Source organism: Dama dama, chromosome 10 (genome assembly GCF_033118175.1).
Source record: "Dama dama isolate Ldn47 chromosome 10, ASM3311817v1, whole genome shotgun sequence".
Classification (NCBI taxonomy): Eukaryota; Metazoa; Chordata; class Mammalia; order Artiodactyla; family Cervidae; genus Dama; species Dama dama.
The window spans coordinates 22,786,191-22,808,196 of record NC_083690.1 but is presented as its reverse complement, the minus strand read 5'-3'; the positions used below and the strand labels follow the sequence as shown (position 1 = coordinate 22,808,196).

At 45.6% G+C, this 22,006-nt stretch overlaps 1 protein-coding gene across 3 annotated transcripts in view; it reads right to left on the bottom strand.

The window, feature by feature from the left end:
• Nucleotides 1–22,006, bottom strand: part of PRKCB (protein kinase C beta) — a 367,525-nt gene that overhangs the window by 69,993 nt on the left and 275,526 nt on the right. The window lies entirely within an intron of this gene.

Here is a 22,006-nt window from a genome sequence, read left to right as displayed (position 1 = left end):
TCTGTCCCCTTGAATGTGGGCAGCCTCTGTGACCGTTCCAGTGAATGGAACACTCTGTGACTCGGGAGGCAGCAGCTTCTGTCAGTTTCTCCTGGGACACCTGCCTTTGGAGACCTGAGGCCACCGTGCCAGCAAGGCTACAGAATGAGGCCATGTGGAGAGGAGAGGCCTGGGGAAAGGGCAAAGAGCTTGCTGTCCAGACAGCACTGGGAGCTCCAGCCCTAGCCATCCCAGCTCCAGCCACTGCAGGACAGACCCCAAACCACAACCTACCAGGGGCTGTTCCCAATCTTCTGCCTGTCAGAAACCATGAGAGGTAATAATATACGAGTGGTGTTGTTTTGGGATTTTTGGGCTTCTCTGGTGGCTCAGACGGTAAAGAATCTGCCTGCAGTGTGGAAGACACAGGTTCGATCCCTGGGTTGGGAAGATCCCCTGGAGAAGGGAATGGCTACCCACTCCAGTATTCTTGCCTGGAGAATTCCAGGGACAGAGAAGCCTGGCGGGCTACAGTTGTTGTTTTAGACCTCTGAGTTTGGGGACAATTTGTGGTACAACAGGAGCAACTAGAATAGATTCATCTAAGTTCACATGTGCCCTAAAGCAACCCAGCCTTGTCAGCTGTGGCCCCTGTTACCTGGCTTTATTTATGTTCTGTGTTTAGTTATGCACACTCTTTTCAATCAAAAAATGTTTAAGGCTTCAGTGGAGATGGGTAACGGAAATAGAATTCATTCTGCCTTCCAAATGAATCACCTTTCCTAGTTTCATCCAGGACTCAGAAGACTGGCCAATTCATTCATTTGTTCAGTAAACATGAGTTAAGCATCTGGGATATTCTGGGCGCTGAGGATGCAGAATGACAATGCCTTCAGGAAGCTTACACACCAGCACAAATGATTCCCATTCAATTATGATTAAACTCCTGAAAGAGAAATGCATGGCGCCCATGGTGAATGTTCACATGGAGGACTTAACCTGATTTGGTGGGCCAGCAAAAGATGCCCTGGGGAAGTGATGGTTAAGCTGAGACCTGGAGAACTGCCAGGACTAGCAAGGTGGAGATGGGGGAGGCATATTCCAGGCAAAGGGAAGCAAACTGTTTCCCTTCAAATTAACCAAAGCTGGATCCATAAACCTTGATAGGAAGTGAGTGCTCAAGCTCTAGAATTCAAATTCCAGATTCTAACTCCCAGCTCTCTGAGATGTAGCAAACAATCATCTGCAACAGACAGAGCGGCACTGACACCAAGATGGGGTGGTGGCTGGACAGAGAACAGGGGACGTTCAAAGGGAATGGGCCCGTGTATGCGCCAGGAAGAAAGCAGGCCATGTTGGGGGACCAGCACATAAGGGAAGGTGGCTAGTTTGGGGCTGATAATGATAACTACCCCGACTTCTTATTTACATGGTGCATCATCTCCTATAATTCCACACAGATGGAGGGCAGGCCCTGCTACTGCCCCTCACAGAGGAGGAAGCCAGGGCTTAGAGAAGTGGGGCGAGTGGTCTAAAGTCACTCTACTAGGAAGTGACCCTTGGAGCTTATCTGTCTCCAAAGTCCATGCTCTTAACCATCTGATTCTCTGAGCCCTACGAATCAAGGGTTGAGTCATGAGGCTGCACTGTCTGTATATTATTGCTGGAGTATTTCAAATCTGACTCCAGATCCTGGCCCTGTTCTCCTTTCCCTACCCACCTCACTTGTTGAGGCTTCGGCCCCTATGGTCTAACTCACGGCCAAAGACAGAACAGTAGGTCATTTCTCCATTTCTTATACAGCCACTAACAAATTAGTCATCTCCTTGTCAAGATGAGCTTAGTCTGAGTTAGTGCTGCGGCCATGATTCCAGTTCATCCATCCAGTCCATGAGCTTTCCCGGGAATTCTGTGTCAGCCAAGACGCTAGGCACTGGTGATGCGCCTACAAATGGGATTGACATGGCCCTACTTCTAAGCAGTAAGTGGCTGAGAAGATCTTACCCCCCTCCACCTATGCCCTCAAGTAGAGTTGGAACAAGAGAAAGAAATGGCAGAAAAACAGCCGTAGCACCAGCAGTGGCAATGGACATGCTCTAAAATGTTCCTTTCTGTAGACATGATTTTTTATTGTCTGCAGTTTCTGGAGCTTCCACTTCAGTTAATACCATCATTGAGGGCGTGGGCTGTTTGTTCAGCTGTCCCTCCATCTCCCGGGTGAGGATTCCAAACAGACTGAAAGACTGTGCTGAAGTGATGTTCTTATCAAATTCCAAGCCACATCTGTTCCCCGAGAATCTTTTGGGAGAGATGTGATAAACAGCAGCAGCTCCAATGATAGCAGATAAAATGGAGAGTAGCCCAGGGATTCCTAACTGGAAAGTCAGTGGAGATGAACTTTACTGGGAAATCCAAACAGCAAAATGTGCCTGGAACCTTGGCTCTTGGGGGATGGGACAAGATGGCATTATGGTTAGGTCACGGACTTTAGAAATAGGAGACCTGGTAAATATCCAAGTTCCACCACATACTAGCCGTGGGGCCTTGGGAAAGTCACTTACCTTTTCTGAACCTTAATTGCGTCATCTATAAAACAGGGAAACTACCAATGCTCAGCTTTGGGTGGTGCTAAGGAAACTCGAGGGGATAAAGTAGGAAAACGGTACATGTGAATTCAGCACCGTGCTGGAGAAATGTGGAGTACTTAGGAACTGGTACTAGTTATAATAACAAAGAACCAGAAGTCTATTCTTGCACACTTCAGGAGACCAGAAATTGAGGTAGGGTTGGTTCCTCCTTAAGGTTTTGAGGGATGATCAGTTCCAGAGGTCTCCCCCAGCTTCTGCAGTTGCCAGCAATCCTCAGCCAGTGGACACACCACCAGAGTCTCTTCCTCCGTCTTCACATGCTGTTCTTCCCTGTGTCTCTTTCTAAATGGCCTTTTCTTATAAGGACATCTGTCATTGGATTAGGGCCACCCTGAACTCATCTGAACTTGACATCTGCAAAGACCCTCTGCCCAGGTTGGGCTTCCCTCATAGCTCAGTCGGTAAAGAATCTGCCTGCAACGCAGGAGACCCGGGTTCAATTCCTGGGTTGGGAAGATCCCCTGGAGAAGGAAATAGCAACCCACTCCAGTATTCTTGCCTGGAAAATCCCATAGACAGAGGAGCCTGGTGGGCTACAGTTCATGAAGTCACAAGAGTCGGCCACGACTTAGCGACTAAATCACCATCACCAGGTTAGGTGGAATTCACAGGATCAGCAGTTAAACTTGAATATATATACTGGATGGAGACAATTCTGTCCACTAGCCTTGCCGGTTATCTCAGCTTCATCTTTTCAGAGAATGACCAAGGAGACGGCTTGTGAGCCCTGAACACAACTCTCAACTGGCTGAGGAGCCTGGCCCCAAGGGAATTGTGGGTCTGTGTGCTTATTGACAGGAGAGGGCAGTGATAGTTGGAGACCAAGGCCCCACTCCCTACTCCTCCAAGTTCAACCGACGCCTGCTGAAAGCTCAAAGCCGAACTGAGCCTCCCTCAATTGTGCTCTCTTCCATCTGTCATCCAGTGCATCAAGTTTTGTCAACTATACCTTCAAAAAACATCCATCCCCCACCTCCTTCCTGATCTAAGCCACCATGATTCTCACCCTGGTCTCTTGCAATTGCCTCCTGCATAATCCTCTGTTTGCACTCTACCTGCTCCCAACCTCCACGGACACTCCCTGCAGGACTCCTCCCTGGAGATGCTCAACAGCGTAATTTCTTACCTCGTTCAGTGTGACTTCCTCGCAGAGGTCCTCCCTGACCACCTTCTCTAAAGTGGCAGCCCCTCTGTCACTCCCCACTCCCTTCCTCTTCCCAGCACTCACCACATCTGGCATCTTGTTCATTTCCATTGGTTTCTTTTCTCCCTCCCTAGAAGGGAAGCTCCAGGAGAGCAGCTGTTGGGTTTGACTGCTTCATTGTCATGTTACCAATATCTAGACACTCAATAAATATTTCGTGAATAAATAAATGAAAAGATCTGAGTGAAGGGTGTGCATTCTGAGTTGTTTCAGTCATGTCCGACTCTTTATGACCCCACGGACTGTAGCCAGCCAAGCTCCTCTGTCCATGGGATTCTCAAGAACACTGGAGTGGGTTGCCATGCCCTCCTCCAGGGGATCTTCCCCACCAGGGATTGAACCTGAGTCTTGTATGTTTCCTGCATTGGCAGGCGGGTTTTTTTTACTACTAGAACCTGGGAACCTAGGAAGCCCATGAGTGAAGAGAAAAGAATTTTTAAAAAAATCCCTAGGCCTAGGTCACTAAAAGTCTCTAGTGATTTAGCTCTCAGCATCATTTAATTTATCTATGGTTACATCCAACTTATAATTCACAATATATTTGAGGCGGCATTCAAGATTACATAATATTAAACAAGTGGACTTTATGTTATGTTAATTATACCTTGGTAAAGCTGGTTAAAAATGATTATATAGCATATACTATGTATTTAAGAATGGTACAGAAAAACCCAAATAAACTTTTTTCCCAACCCAATATATGTGTGTATTTTATAAATATAGTATGTGTGTTTGTATGTGTTGTACTATTAGCTTCCTAAAGGCCAAAGCAACCAGAATTACATGAAATGATGACAAAAGTTTATATTTCCTATAAGGAAAATCATTGGTTGCAGAGAAAAATAAGTTTTCCCTGGAACTTAGGTCTAGAAGAAATGTCTCGTGTGGATCATGAAGATGCAGCGCTGCCATGGATGATGTTCTTAGCAGCATCTCTGCGACAGAGTCAGAGGAGGTAGAAGTGAGACTGTACCATCGAGCATGGTCAGTGCCCACAAGCTTGACTAATATACAAGGGTCAGGAAAAGACAGTAACTGGATGAACTCAGACGGTGCATCTGAAAGAGAGAGAGAGAGACACGTCTGGGGCTCACAGAGTCCCCAAGCAGTACTTCGGAAGGAGAGGATCTGTAAGGTGCAGGGAGCTGAGGGTGCACGGGAGAGGGATGCAGAAGCACGTTAAAGCAGAAGCACGTTAAAGGTATGTGGAGTGCAGGCCTCCAGGGGGACCCTGAGCCCCTCTGCCCTCCTCTCCCACACCCACCACAGTACAGAGCTGGCTTGTGGACAAGGTTGGATGCGAGTCTGCGGAGGGACGGTGGGGGGTGGTGGTGTGTGGAGCTGATCTCTGGCAAGCGTGAACCCTCCTCTATTTTAGGGTTCCATCTCTTTGAGGGTCCCCTTGCTCTCTATGAATGTCTCCTACTTTGGCTCCACTCTTTCCCTCTGAAGAGCTAGAGTACTTTAGACCAGCTCAATTCTGTCTTCAGGCAAATCCAGTCTCCCCCCACTCCCCTACCCTTTGCTTGGCTTTGCCTCGCATGTCTGCTTATACTGAGCTCCTGTTTCTCCAGGCTGGACACTGGAACTCCCTGCAGAGCTTTTACAAGCTGATGTTTGGACCACACTTCAGACCAATTAAGTCGGAATCTTCTAAATATCGGGGGCCTTCCTGTGCCAGGCCTGGACTGCCCTAGGGGAGGATGAGGTGGTGAGTTGGCAAGAGGCCATCAGGATGGTACTGTAATCAGGGGCTGGAGCGCTGGGCAAACACTGGCCACTGTTCTTCTTGGGGCTTTCCCCCACTCAGGAGGAGGATTTTGAGAGAGACTTGGGTGCCGCCGGGTTACAAGATGAAGGTGAGCGTCCACATCCTCTTCTCTTTACAACACAGCAGGTATCCTGACAAGCTCTTTGATGTAAGAATGAGACTGTGACCTTGACAAAACTGATAAGCTCGAAGTTTATATCTAATTAGAGCTGTAAAATCACAGTAGGTACAAGTTCAGTTCTGAATCCAAAGCATCGCTCTATCACGCACTTGCTATGTGATCTTGGGCAAGTTACTCAACCTCTCTGACTCTTGGTTCCCTCATACATACAAAAGGGGCCTAGTGACAGTCCTCCTTCCTAGGGCTGTTGTGAGAGCAAGTGACATAACTCAAGTGAAGTTCAGAGTCTGGCACATATCAAGCCAATTTTTTTTTATGGCTCAGACAATAAAGAATCGGCCTACCCATGTAGGAGACAGGGGTTCAATCCCTGGGTCAGAAAGATCCCCTGGAGAAGGGAATGGCAACACACTCCAGCATTTTTGCTTGGGAAATCCCATCAACAGAGGAGCCTGGCAGACTACAATCCATCCATAGGGTGGCAAAGAGTCAGACACGACTGAGCCAGTAAGCACAGGTCTTAGATGCGGCATGTGAACTCTTGGTTGTAGCATGTGGGATTTAGTTCCCCATGGAGCCTTAGCCACTGGACCACCAGGGAAGTCCCAGGCAATGTTGTTAAAGCGAAAGAATAAATACAGAGAATAAGAGGGATGCTCCGGCTCCTTCAGTGGGGACAGCAGTTCCTTCCCACATTCTCCAGATGGCAAGGAGTGAACCAGAGCCATAGACCAAAATTTCTGCAAAATCTATTTCCCAGGAGATCCTTATGAGCAGCCCAGAGTGAAAGGCAAGGTCGTACTGTCTGTGTTTAGAGGTGGGGCTGGCACGAGCTCTCCTGGAGAGGCTAAAAGGACTCTCCCGCAGGGAGCGGCATGTTCAGGCCAGACGGGACTTCCCCGCAGAATCAGCAGACCATCTGTCATCTTCTAACATTCTGAACGGGAAAGCGATGATACACCCTGAACTCCAGGCCCCTCTAGACTCATCTTCTCTGGCAAAGCCCACCTTCAGACTGGGCTGGGTTTGAAGAGTTGGCTTAGGCCCCCCAGCATCTGATAGCCAGAGGCATGGAATGAGGGACAGAGCCATTCCAACCAGGAGACCCTGGAGGTGGATGTGGGGGTACATGTAGACCACAGTCTATCGTCACAGGGTCGTGAGAGTGATTCAGTGATACACAGCATCTTAGAGAGAAAGTGTGCATGCTTAGTCGTGCCTGACTCTTTGCAACCCTATGGACTGTAGCCCACCAGGCTCCTCTGTCCATGGGATTTCCCAGGCAAGAATACTAGAATGGGTTGCCATTTCCTCCTTCAGGGGGTCTTCCTGACCCAGAGATCGAACCCACATCTCCTGTGTCTCCTGCATCTGCTGCATTGGCAGGTGGATTCGTTACTGCTGGACCACCTGGGAAGTCACATGTCATCTTAAGAGCTTAACACCTAGAACCAGAACTCAATACACCATGCTCATCATGGTTAATGAATTGTTTCTTTACCTTGTGAGGTTCTCCCAAATTTCAACTTTCACCAGACATGAGGATGTCCTAACATATTCTAGGTTATCATGGAGGCCCTAATTTAATTCTTCAAAGTGTACTGTTATTATTTAAACTTTGGGTCATATTTTCTAAGCATAACATATCCACGCATATGTGTGTTCAAATTTTGTATTTGATGGTGGACTCATAAAATAGAATACAAAATCATGTGGTTTAAGGGAATTAAATACATTTGCTTCTAGCAGCAAACTGGAAGTTAGCCATCTAGAAATGGTTTCTGGCTTCTAATAGCTCCTTTTGGAGGAGCAACTTGGGTAGACTTTCAAATTGAAGAAGTGCTTCAGGAAAAATTGAAAAGTGGTATAGTGGGGAAAGGATGCTAATCGGGAGTTAATAGAGTGGATCTGGGTAGGACTGCATCACTTTGTGGATACAGTGTTCAAGTTGGCAAGACAAAAATAAGAGCAGTGATACTCAGCATGCAGATCAACTGGGTTATTTCATGATTTATTATGTAAGGTTTTCCTTATTTAAAATAAAATCTCTTTATATGGTTACATACTGTATGATTCCAACTATATGACATTCTGGAAAAGGCAAAACCATGGAGACAGTAAAAAGATCAGTGGTTGCTAGGGGGTAAGGGGGTGGGAGGGATGAACAGGCGGAGCATAGAGGATTTTTAGGGCAGTGAAACTACTCTGTAAGATACTATAATAGTTGATGCATATTGTTATACATCTGTCTAGACATGTAGAATGTACACCACCAAGAATGAACCCTAATGTAAACTGTGGATTTGGGGTGATAAGGACATTGACCATGTGGGTTTATTGATTATAATGAATGTACCACTCAAGTGGGAGATGTTTATAATGGGGGAAGCATGGAGTTGAGTGATAGATAAATTGAGTTTTCAGATCAGAGGTCAGGATGACAGGTGGGATTAAGATTTAAGCCTTTTAAAATGATGCCATGTCACCCACTAGATTTAATCAAGTGTCAACTTTTTCCCCACTAGCAGAGAAAGCCAATGGAAGTGTGAAATGAAGTTTAGAATGGAGGTACTTTTGGCCTAGTCATCTCTGGCTCTTGTGGACCTGCTATTGTTAGGCAAATGTCACTACACCCATGGAAGGAATGACTCATAGTCAATGCTGGGAAGAGGAGAAGGAATATGAAGATTTAAACCTGAAACGCCGAGCCCTTGTGTTTTAAATGAAGATGGTTCACTGGATTCCATAAGAAGTGTCTGACTGGGCTGTAATAAGAAATTCAAAACAACTATTATACTTCAAAACTCTGGCTGTATTACTTCTAATTATTCATATCAGAGAACTGATACAGTGGAAATGATAGGTATCAATTCGAGTTACTGACGTGCTCTCTTGAGCTCAAATCAATGTTGGTGACCTGTAGGTTGGCTTAGTTAATGTTCTTTGAATCATCCATTGTATTTGACAAAGCTAGATGGTTAAAATAAAAGCAGATTTAATTCAACTGCTTTTGAAACAGTCTCAGGGAAGACAAACCAACAATTGATGCCTTTCATCAAAAGAAAACACAGTGAAACCCTTAAGGGTTCATCATTCATTTCAACAATTAGGCGGACAAAGGAATCCCATTTCTCTATAATCTGATGTGCTCTGCATACACAAGCCTCCCTTTGTGGCTGGTGTCACAGACTGAGACAGAACGGGCTTTCCCCGAGGGGAGCGGAGTATGCTGAGTGCCCTAGAGACTGTGTGGCATAGTGGCTATACATTCAGGAGCCAGACTCAGGTTTGAACCTGCATCCACAGTTGCATGATACTGGAGCCTCTGAGCTCAACCCGGAGCCTCCACTCCCTCATCTGCAAAATGGGAATAATGACAGCACCCACCTCCTAAGATCATTGTTAAGATTAAATGAGCAATGCATATAAAACACTTAGACAGGTTCTCAGTGCTCAGAATATATTATCAATCTCTGCAGTGATGTTCAATGAGGTCAATGCATGCATATATGCTAAGCTGTTTCAGTCGTGTCTGATTCTTTGTGACCCTATGTAGCCCACCAGGCTTCTCTGTCCATGGGGTTCTCCAGGCAAGAATACTGGAGTGGGTTGCCATGCCCTTCTCCAGGGCATCTTCCCGATCCAGGGAGTGAACCCGCATCTCTTACATCTCCTGCATTGGCAGGCGGGTTCTTTACCACCAGCACCACAATACATAATATGAAATGGAGCTGAGGGACGGGTAAGGATTGAACAAACTATGGCATGCTTAGTTATATTAACCATCCATACTTGGCATTCAAAATATTTACCACGGGCATTGGATGATTATAATCTATAGGCTTCTGCAATCATGTTTGTTGTAGAAAAGATTATGGGTTACACTTAGTAAACAGGGATTCATCTTAACAGGGCAAGAATTTCTGAAATAGCATGTAAAAATGCGGCTGAAATGGATATGCAGAGGGTGCACTATGACAGCACAGTAATTGGACCAGAGGCCATGAATTATCGCCTGAGACAGAGATTCCATGTTAATAGGCTCTATCTGACCCTTCAGTAAGAGAACTAGATTTAACTTCTTATTATTTTCCCCAAAGAGCCAGGCAACGTTTTGAAGAATATACAGATTTGAAGGAAACACAGGCTGTGTGCCATACAGTCCAGTATCTTCTTCCTTCTCTTTGAGGAACTTCCCAGACCACAGCTGCTTTTTGGAGAGTCCATTCCTGTTGTCTTTCCTGACAGATGGTTGGAAAAGTGACCTGTCCTCCTGGCCATAGCTAACTGGATCTCATGAGCCCTGAGCCATACTGGCCCATCAGTCTTTTTCCTAGGGCTTTAAATTCTAGGCTATTCTAGATTTGGGGATTCTATTGAGAATGGAGAAGTGCTAGGGGCTGAGTGAGGTGTTGCTGAGGCACAGTCACAGCAAGAGACATCAGCAAGAAGCTGGGGTGACAGATGGGGGGTCCCCAGGATGAAGACAATGATGACTGGGTTCCTGGAAGCTTCTCATCCCAGCTGCACTTCCTGCCTTTGGAAGCTGGGAGATACACAGAAAACATGCCGTGTCTGCCCAATAAATCCGCCCCCCCCCCCCTTCATCACTCTGGCTTGACAAGAAAGCTTGAAATCCCAAATGTTTCACTTTCTTTGATATAATTAATTTTATCAGGAAAATAGACTCTTATCCTTTCTTGTTCTGTAATTTACTATCTCCTGAGGGGTGAATTGGGGCTTACGTGGTGGCTCAGTGGTGAAGAATCTGCCTGCCGATGCAGGAGATGTGGGTTCAATACCCGGGTCAGGAAGATTCCCTGGAGGAGGAAATGGCAACCTACTCCAAAATTCTTGCCTAGAAAACCCCTTCAAAGAGGATCCTGGCAGGCTACAGTCCATGGGGTCGCAAAGAGCCGGATATGACTCAGAGACTGAACACCGCACACAAGGGGTGAAAATAGGGGCCACAGAAAAGCAGCAAGTCACTTCATTGATGAGAGACCTGGACGATTTCAGAAAGTGACTGGGGAAGATGAGTTGGCAAAAATACTCAGCAATCAGAATTGCATACGAAAGACTGGGGGCTGGGAGGAAGGAGCCATAATTGGGATAGAACCAAAGAGAAGGCAGGAATCCAAGATCAGACAGCCAATGTCAAAAGGTTCTCTGGAAAAGGATTAAGGGAACAGGTAGCAAAGACTTTGAGCTATCTGTGAACCATATGATAAAAGGACTCACCATATGGTGCAGGCAGATAGCAGAGCAGGTTGAAGTAAAGGGAAGAGCTTTTGTCTGTAGGATTATATAACCACCTCTAATGTATGGACGTATATGTGTACGTGTGAATCCATACCGCTAATGAGATTAAAATTAGGATAGACTCCCACAACGGGAGCTCCGAGACTTTAGAAAAGGCCTTTGTTACTGGTAGAAACTAAACTGCCTTTTCATCTCTTCAGGCAATTTCTTCCTGGGGTAACTCAATGCTTTACTTGGATCCAGAGGAAGACACTGGAGTCTGGGGGTGGAGCTCTGCATTTTTCTCTCTCGTGCCCAAACTCAAAGCACATGCTAGTTAAGCACCCCAGTAGCTTTGAGGGAGAGAGCTTGAAGGTTGCACTATTGGGGCAGGTGTCAGCAACCAGGGCCAACTTCAAGCACACTGGGGACCATGATCTTTTCAGGGGCTCAGGAAAGTATTTTTCATTTCTTTCCAAATCACGAGGGAAAAAGAATTAACTTTTAGGCTGAAGAAGATGCTGTAACATGCAGTGTTAATATATTTGCCTTTGTATTAGTCATAAGATAGAGTTTTTCTTTTCATGATGTAAGGAGGAGCCATAAAGTCTTCGTTTTAAACGGTTTCAAAAAAGACTAGCAGTGTGGTGGAGATAAGTGGACCCCAAAGTAGAGAAGAGTGCTGTCAGAGATGGAAAAGAGGCAACTGGAATCATAAAACCTGATTTCAGGTCCTGGTCCTACCTCCTCCTCGCTGTTCAAATAGGTCTAATAGGGTTAACATCAGTAACTACCTTGCAGGGCTGTGGTGAGAATTAATACATGTGATCCATGTAAACCCATAGCTTGGGGGCTTCCCTGGTGGCTCAGTGGTAAAGAATCTGCCTGCCAATGCAGGAGACGCAGGTTCGATCCCTGGTCCCAGAAGATCCCACATGTTTCAAAGCAACTGAGCCCATGGGCCAGAACTATCGAGCCTGTCGTCTAGAGCCTCTGCTCCACAACAAGACAGGCCACTGCCGTAAGAAGCCTGTGCACCACAATCAGAGCAGCGCCTCCTCACCACAACTAGAGAAAACCCCACAATGAAGATCCCGCACAGCCAAAAATTAACAAATAAAATTATTTAAAAAAAAATAGCATGGTCCCTGGCCATGCTCAATAAAATTTGGAGGCAGCGGAGATAGGTGAGTGGAACTGTACAGGGCGGGGATGGCTGACAGAGCTGGTGAGGGTTAGAAGAAATGAAAGTTGACAGTTGAAAAGAAACCAGCTGAAAAGTTACTACACACACTAGAGAGGCCTCAAAGACTTGGAGGATCCCACGAGCAAAGCCTGCAGAGGAGGTAAGAAGGGAGGACGCTAGAAGAGAGAAGTAAACTCTCAGGAGCCCTCCTAGGAATCCCTGCTGACGAGCACTGGCACATAGACAGGTGATCGACAAACACGAAGAAAGGAAGGAGAACAGAAGGCCGGGAGCCTTCCATCATGATGGGCATGCCGTCTATCTAATAGCAGAGGCTCAGTCTGAAAACAAGGCATGCAAACTCTGCTTAGACTCGGAGGGAAAGAGAAAGGGGTGGAGGATGAGAAAATAAGAGGGGTAAACAGTCAACTTTCTAGAATATACTTGTGACATGGTGAGACGACTGCTGTTGAGACTAGAAATGCAAGTGTTAAAAGTATCAAGCACTTAAAAGCCTCCGATCATAAGTATTCAAACCAAACCCGGTCTGTTAAATGCCACTGACTAGCTCTCTGACATTTATTTCAACTGCCTGCATCTCATTTCCTCAACTGTAAAATGGGGATATTAGCAGCTATATTACAACAGAAACATGAGCCAATATATACAAAGCCCTTACAACAAAGCTGGCATAGAGTGAGGACTCAAAACGTTAGCTGATAGCATCAGCCTCTTCACCACCACCACCATGAGAATATATGTTCCACGAGGGCACATAATTTTGCCTGTTTTGTTCACAGTCATTTTCTCTGCACTTATGGTACCGTGCAGGGCCCTGTGGGGCTCCTAGGCACAAGGTCTTTCTGTGGCCCCCACTTCTTTGATTACAGGAAACAGCCTTCATTTGACCTACATGACCTTCCCTGAGTTCCAATGGGCAGACTCAAGCAGTTGTTAATTAGGGAAGGGAGGGGATGCTAGACCAGGGAGAAACAGTGAAGAGCAGCCTTGGGGCAAGGTCCTATATCTGCATCAAGGGGTACACACAACAATATCTTTGAGCTATTTTGCAGATACTGAAACCCTGTCCAGGTGGGAGAAGTTAATAATTAATGATGGTATGCTGCCCACAAGCATGCAGACCCCAGACAAGCTGGACTGAAGGTCGGTGATGTTGACTCCTACCTATCTCACCACCAACCCATTGGAAGAATATCCACAAGCTTGATCACACCCTCTGTGAACAATTACTGTAAAACTTATCAGTATCTTCCCCAAGTCGGGGCACTTGGTTCAGAAGGCATTAACCTGCTGTGTCCCCCTTTGCCTGGAAAAGCAATAACCTATCCTTTTCTACTTCACCCAAAACTCTGTCTCCAAGATTTGATTCGGTACTGGTGTACGGAGAAGCTGAGCTTTCAGCATCACCTAGAAGGGTGCCTGACACATAGTGAAAGATCAATTAATACCTGTTGAATGAATAAATCCTTAATTACGCTGTCAGCAGGCAGTTATTATAAAAATGATGACTTCTCCCAGGTATGGGTTCCAACCTTAGCCCCAATTCCTTTCCCTCATGTCTGCCCGCTGCTTTCATAAGCAGCCACCATGCCTCACACTCAGATCTGGAGAGTTAGGAGTTACGAGATCACTGATAATGGGTGAAACAGAGGTTCCTGAGGGTAGAAGTCACAGGTGAGTGGGAAGGAAGTGGAGGCAGCAAATCTCAAAAGAGCAGTTTGATTCTCCGATACAGTCAGTGAGTAAAAGACAAGAAAGGGAAAGTCAAGATCACAGAAAACATCTTTAAGGATTCAGGAAACAGTGAGCATGAGGAAAGGACATAGGGGAGAGGAAAGATCAGAGACTTTCCGTACCTTCTGGATATAAACAAAAATGCAACAAAAGACTTCATGTTCTTAGGAATACAATGGTAACTGAAGTACCAAATTGTCATGTGAGTGAAAGACCTTTAAGACAGTTTTCTTTTTGTAAAATGTGGTATTTGTACCATCAGCAATACAAGGACAAAATTACTTTTCTTTTAATAAGTTCTCCAAAGATATATTAAAACAAATATGTAACTGCTAGATCAAGCCTGGGATTTCACATACATTATTACTTAGGGCAATGCTAAGAAGAAGATAAGGAAGTCAACTAAATCATTTAAAGAAAAAAAATTTAAGATAATATAAAGGAAGTACATACATGTTAAAAAAAATTACAGGTGCATGAATAGCTAATAGCTGGGAAATTGGCCAAGGCTATACTCAACCCTGTTATACAGTCTGAATCTTGAGCTATGGGTGATGGCGTGTACCACCTTGGAGGGTGGTACACAAATACTGAGTCTCCGGGGGCCACTGGGTTAACCCTCAACAGCTGCCTCAGTGACATCCAGGCACTCAGTATCATCAGCCTCTTGGTCATTACTCGAGGAAAGTCAAACACCAGAAGAAGCTTCATGGTTTTGCCTCTCGCTTCTTGGCTTTTTATTTTTGATCATCTTCGATGCATTTAAAGCAAAAGACCTGAATGGGGCTTTTTGAAGAGATAAAAGTAATACCTGCTTTTCCAAAGACTTTCCACTTTTCCTTTTCATTTCATAAGCTGTTGACTTCTTCCTACTTGATTTATTCCTGGCTTATGCTATGCTTCAGGAAAAGCAGCAGTAACACCTGGCATGTTCCATGATGTGAACACAAGGAAATGTCATCAAGAGAGGCTTAATGTTTTTTGTTTGTGGGGAATGAAAAATGGGGCGTTCTAAAGGTTAAAGTCAGAAGGTCTTTCCTGTCACCAAGAAAAATTCCAATCAGGCTGAAAAGTGGGGAGCATGGCTGAGGCCACTATCCTTCCACCAAAACTGCTCTCCCAGCATCCCTTGCTCTGAGGCACGTGACTGAATTTTCTGTAACAGCGTGTAGGCAGCAGTGACGGGTACCACATCCACACCAAGGCTTTTAAGAAGCAGCTTGTGCCTCCTCTGTGCACTCTTTCCCCCTCCGCTCTCTGAGTACAGACAAAAACAAGGCTGTAGGGACTGATGGAGCCGTGTAAGGCAGAAGGAACCTGGGTCACTTAATCACCATATGGAGAGCGTGGGCAAGGCCAGAAACACCCGTCTGGGACTTTGCATGAATGAACACTGAACTTCTATTGTGTCTGAATCGGCACAGATTTAGGGGGTCTGTTGGCTATGACAACTGAACCCACCCTACCTAGTTTATGTGCTTGGCTGCCACACAGATCAAACAGGCCTGGTCTTCAGTGGGGTCAGGAAGAAGAGACCTTTTTTTTTTTTTTCATTTTTGGTCATGCCACACATGAGATCTTAGTTCCCCAACCAGGGATTGAAACCGCGGACCCTGCATTGGAAGTATGGAGTCTTAACCACTCGACCACCAGGGAAGTCCCAGAAGAGACACTCTGAGATTTTCCACTTACTCCCTCCCTTCTTGGCACAGTTAACTTAGCTCATCCTTTAGAAAAAGCTCAAGAGCCTGTTTCTCCAGGAAGCCTTCCCTGACTGCAGCCAGAGCCCAGCCCACTCCCTCAGGCTCTCCCAGCATACAGCAAACATCACAGTTGTACTTTACCTGTTAGTGTGATATGTTTTGATTAATGTTTATACTCCCATTAGGTTTGTAAGCATGCATTTTTCAAAATTCACAGAATGACACAATACTTCATGCATTTTGTTGTATGCAAATTTTACCTTAAAATGATCAAAAACAAATATTGAATTCTGGTGAAATGAGGTGCGTGCTGAAGAGTTCAGGGGTCAAGTGTACTGATGTCTGCATTTTGGTTTGAAATGCATTAAAGATAGGTTGATGTAGAGACAAAAAGAAGGAGGGACATGTGATCAAGCATATACACAGTCAGGGACTTCCTGGGTGGTCCAGTGGTTAAGAATCTACCTTCCAAAGCAGGGGATGCAGGTTCAATCCCTGGTCAGGAAACTAAGATCCCACATGCAGCAGAGCCACCAGGCCCCCGAGCCATAACTAGCCAGTCCAAGAGCCACAATGAAAGATCTTGCAAGATGCAACTTAAGGCCCAATGCAGCCAAACAAACAAATAAATATTTAAAAAACAAAAAAGTATATATAATCAAATGCTAAATGTAGAATCTAGGTATCGGGTATTATGGATGCTCACTGTATAATTCTTTTAACTTTTCTGTATTTTAAAAAAATTTTTCCTAATAAAATGTTGGGGGGAAGTTCAGTGAGAGTAGGGGCTCTGACTATATTACCTAAATGAAATGATTCTGTGTACAGTTTATCTCTCACTACTAATCATAGCATTCTGTGATTTGCTTCTATTTTTACTTGATACTATGTCATGGATGTCTGTCCACAATGACAAATAGCAATATGAAAGACAGAAAGACCGTATTCTTTTTGAAAGTATCATGGATACACCATTATATGTTTAACTTTCATACTACTGACGAACATTTGGGCTATTTTCATTTTTTCTATTTCTGATCACTTCCTGTGATAGATCTTTTGTACTGCTGGATTTGAGCTTTTTTATGTTACCTATATGTCCACCATGACATGTACCTGCCCTCCCTACACCCCCAAGCCCCCAGTTGGCCAGTACCTTTCATGAGCAACAGTCCACAAGTATAAGGACATAATAAGAAAACCCTCACTCAAACTCCCCAGCATAATTTTCAAAAAAGATCTGGATCAGACAATTCATTACCACAAGTACATCGGAAGTGTCAGAAGGCAAGTGATATTAGCATTAATTAAATATTCAATGGATATTCATCACGGTGCAGGCATGCATGCGTGCATGCTAAGCTGCTTCAATCATGTCCGACTGCATGATCGTCTGGACTGTAGCCGTCCAGGCTCCTCTGTCCCTGGGATTCTCCAGGTAAGAATATTGGAGGGGGTTGCCATGCCTTCCTCCAGGGGATCTTCCTGACCCAAGGATTGAACCCATGTCTTTTATGTCTCCAGCACTGGCAGGTGGGTTCTTTACCACCAGCACCACCTGGGAAGCCCATTTATCATGGTAGTACTTCAGAATTAGGGGAATCAAGTTTGTAATGTAGACCTTATCAGGTCTTCCCAAGTGGCTTAGTGGTAAAGAATCTGCCTGCAATGCAAGAACTGCAGGAGACGCAGGTTTGATTCTGGGTTGGGAAGATTACTGGGAGGAGGAAATGGCATGGAGACTCCCAAGGACAGAGAAGCCTGGCGGGCTACAGTCCACGGGGTCACAAAGAGTCGGACATGACTAAGCGACTGAGCTGAGCACACACAGACCACACACACACACACATACCTTATCGGGGACTTTCTCTGTTCACTTTACAAACTCCACTTGTATAATTGGTCTGGACAGTGTCTATCTGTCCAATTTACACATTTGGTGCACCATTTTAACCACAGAACTCACTCGACAACCACAGAGGTTAAATTCTTGTAAAGTGTAAAGGTGGGCAAAGCAAGAAATCAAAGATTCAAGAAATCATGAAAGGGACTTTCCTTGGTGGCCCAGTGGTTAAGAATACATCTTGCAATGCAGGGGACAAGGGTTCGATGCCTCGTCGGGGAAACTAAGATCCCACGTGCTGAGAAGCAACAAAGTCCACGCGCCGCAACTACAGAGTCTGCGCGCTGCGGTGCAGATGCCACGTGCCACAGCTGAGACTCGACACAGCCCAACAGATAAGCAAACATATAAAAAAAGAAATCATAATAAATAGAGCAAAGGAGCAAACTATAAAAATTAACGTTAAACAACAAAAGAATAACACATGCAAATGCTCTGCAACAAGAGTTCTGGAGGGCATCAGTCTCCAAGGAAGGCAGAGATGCGGAGTGCGATGACCTAGTATGATGACCCTCCCGGGCAAACACTCTCTCAGGGCCAGGAAAGCAAACTAACTCTCCCAACTGTGTCTCTTCTTCAAGTTCTTGAAACAGGGTTTACTCATTTGGAACTCAACGGCCTTCACACTTGTTTTGTCCCTTGCTTCATTTTCACAGGTCTTAGCAAAACACTTGTGTCACTCCCAAGTCCCTCCACAGATCAGGGCTGTGCTGAAGAGCAGGTTTTTCTGAGCCATATCTGACACTATGGGCCTGGGAGAGGGGAGGCGTGAACAGATTACCCCAAGGTCCACGTCTTTCATCTTTGGAAGGGGGAGCATTACTGCTGCCGTGTTCTTCCACGTATGGGGTTTGATGTATACAGCCTACAAGATTACAAAATGGTAAAAAGCAGACATTCAAATATAAAACCACATGCATTTAAAACCGTGGTTGGCAAAACGCGAGTTGCCCAGGATTGCTCTATGTTTTAACGGATGGCAGAGGTTTTTGTTATCCTAGTTGCTTTCATGACACATTGTTGTTTTCCTCCGTGATTCATTTGATGCCACATCCCAGACTGGAACAGAACTCTCAATTATTATAACCGTTTCCATGGAAACACATGATTTATTCTCTCTAATTCCCTCACTGTTCCCCAAGGACCTGCTCTCCAATTTCTCTACATGCCCCCCTTCCCCAAACCTAGTCCTTTTTGCAATACCCTCCAGAACTTCCACTCCTCAGGCAAAAACTTTCCAATCAGGGCTTCCCTGGTGGCTCAGCGGTAAAGAATTCACCTACCAATCTGACACAGGTTTGATCCCTGGTCCGGGAAGATCCTACATGCTGAGGAGCAATTAAGCCCGAGCTCCACAACTACTGCGCCTGGGTTCTAGAGCCCAGGAGCTGCAATGACTGAAGCCCAAGCGCCCTAGAGCCCAGTGCTCCACAAGAAGAGAAGCCACCCCAAGGAGAAGCCTGTCCACCGCAACCAGAGAGCAGCCCCTCCTCGCCGCACCTAGAGAAAAGCCCACACAGCAATGAAGACCCAGCACGGCCAAAGAAAAATCTCTCCAATTTGTTGAGTGAACCAAAAGGTGAAGAATTGTGTGCAGTCTGCTAACTTTTCAGACAGCAAGGACAAGAATAAACATGCATATTTATATTTGTTAAATGAGCAGGGAGAACACTGGAAAGATGCAAATTAAATCAACAGAACAGCTTATATATGGAGGGGCAGTGGCAAGGAGGGGGCACAGCAAGATGTGAACCTGGGTGGGAGCCAGACTTCTCAGTGTTCATCCTTCCAATATCCTTTTAATTATGAACCATGTGAATATACTGCTTATTAAATATATAATTTAATTTTTAAAACTGCCTGACAGCCTCAGCTTATTAGAACCTCTTCTTCATGTAGGCCACCTTCTTCCTTGTCATCATGGAAATCACCCCATCTTTGAAATCCAAATGCCCCTAGTCTTTCTAGCATTTTAAAATCTCTTAGCCTTGGGACTTCCCTTGTGGTCCAGTGGCTAAGATTCCATGCTCCCAATGCAGGGGACCCAGGTGCAATCCCTCGTCAGGGAAATAGATCCTGCACCCCGCAACTAAGTGTTCGAACGCCGCAATAAAACCCCCTTATGCCCCTGGAGAAGGGCATGGTGACCCACTCCAGTGTTCTTGCCGGGAGAATCCCCATGGACAGAGGAGCCTGGCGGGCTACAGTCCATGGGGTCGCAAACAGTCGGACACGCTGAGTGACTAAACACAGCACAAGCCACAGCGAAGACTCAATGCCACCAAATAAATAAATCTTAAAAACTAAAACTAGAAAGCTTCCAGAAAGAAAGAGTAGAACATCTACAAAAGAGCAAGAATCAGGGTTTTAGAATCTAACCCTTTTCTCTTTATAAAAAAAAAAAAAAAACTCCTGGCCTCATCCCCTTGTTTCTCATCCCTAGGCCTCCAGACGTCTTTCCCACACCAAGGGGATAAACCTCTTCCTGCTACGACTTCCTCCGGTCTAGATGCCACTGTTACTCATTTATTCAGTACAGTTTTCCCGAGCACCTGCTAGAACAGGCTCTTGTTGGATCTGCAGTGGACGTCCCTCTCCCCTGAGACCCTGACTGCCTTATTACCGTGATCTTCTAGGGCTAATCCCCATCCTTAGCTCAAATCCACCATCTATTGACGCTACTCCACCTCCACCCTCAGGCCGCTCAGAGCTGCTGGCAAAAAGCACACAGTGGCATGGACCTCTACCATCACCACTGCTGAGTCTCTAGCTTCTCAGACCTCCAGTCTGCTCAGCAATCTTATTCTGGGCTCCTGCTCTCTATTCCCACTCCCTGCCAAGGCTCTTCCACCTTTGGGCCACCAGCTCAGATTTCTTGCTCCACCGCAGTATCAGGACGGACCTTGTGGCCCTTTGAGAAAATTCATGCATTCAGTCTAGGTCCTGAACGAATTTAACCCACAAGCACTGGAAGTAGGGTGGTGAATATGACACAGCTCCTGGCTCTTGTGGAGCTCAGATCTTAGCATGAGGAGACAAATTAACAGACAGGCAAGGGAAGTATCAGTTGGTGGTGGGTGCTGGGAGAGTTAAATATAAAGGAGAACAAGTGCATGGCTCTTTGAGCGGTGGTCAGGGAAGGCTTCTCAGAAGAGGTGACATCTAAGTAGAGATGGAAATTACCAGAAAGAGCCAGTTCTGCAAAGAATAAAGGAAGGGAACAGCATCACAGAAGCGCTAAGAGAGGAAGGAGCTTTGTACGTTTCAAAGAACCTCCATGTGGCCCAAGCACAGTGGGTGATGGGGAGAAGGAAAGGAAAAGAAGGCGTCAAACAGAGAACAAGGATCAGAGTTTAAAGAGCGATGTAAGCCAAGGACACAGGATAGAATGTATTCTGTTTATGAAGCCACTGGAGGATTTCAAGCAGGGGAGTGATTTGACCTAGTGTAAAGTTTTTAAAAATAACTATGGCCGCTGCATGGAATCGGATTAATTACAGGACACCAGAGTGGAAGCAGGGTAACCAGTTGGGAACATTTGCAGTGGTCCAGGTGGTAATGTATGGTATAGATTAGGACTGAATTAGTGAAGATGGAGATAATTCAGTAAATTCATGATATGCTTTGTAGGAGGACCTGTCTAGACTCACTATTATGCAGACCTGGGGTAAGAGGGGGGCCAAGGAGGAGTAGAGGATAATTCCCAGATTTCTGACTTAAGCTATGGAGATGAGGAAGAAATTTGATATTTTTCGCACACCTGAGTTCAAGGAATGAGATTGATGTGAGACGTGTTGGTGGCACACACAGGGATTAAAGGACTCAAAACAACACTAAACAAGTCAGGAATACTTATAACACAATCTCAACTTCAGTAAAACAGCATCTCCTGGTGTCTATAAAAGCATCCAGACTCACTCTATGAGTCCCAGGGACATCCTTCAACATGCAGCTGTTTGAAAAGAACCACTTCCATTCTCAGCTGCAAGAGTGATCTTCTCCAAAACCGAATCTGATCATGCCACTTCTCTGCTTAAGATTCTCAATGGCTCCCCACTGCACTGTGAATCAAATCCAAACTCCTCATCACCACTCTTGAGGCTCTGCAAGATCCGGCCCCTCCCACCTCCGCAACCTCACATCACACAAGCTCCCCCAGCTCATGGCGTTTTGGCCCCAGCACCTTCTGACAGTGCCGAGAATGTGCCCAGCCCTTCCCTACCTCAGGGCCTTTGCACTTGCCATTCTCTCTGCCGCAAACAATCTTTCCTAGGTCTCTGAACGTATGGCTGGTTAAGTCTCATCCTTCAGGTCTCAGATTCTACGTCACTTTCTCAGTCTGAGTAGGTCCTTTCTTTTTTTAAAACTTTTTAATCAGAGTATAATTGCTTTACAGTGATGTGCTAGTTTCTGCTATACAACAACGTGAATCAGCTGTAAGTATATATAAAAGCCCTCCCTCTCGAGCTTGCCTCCCACCCCCCCCCCCCATCCC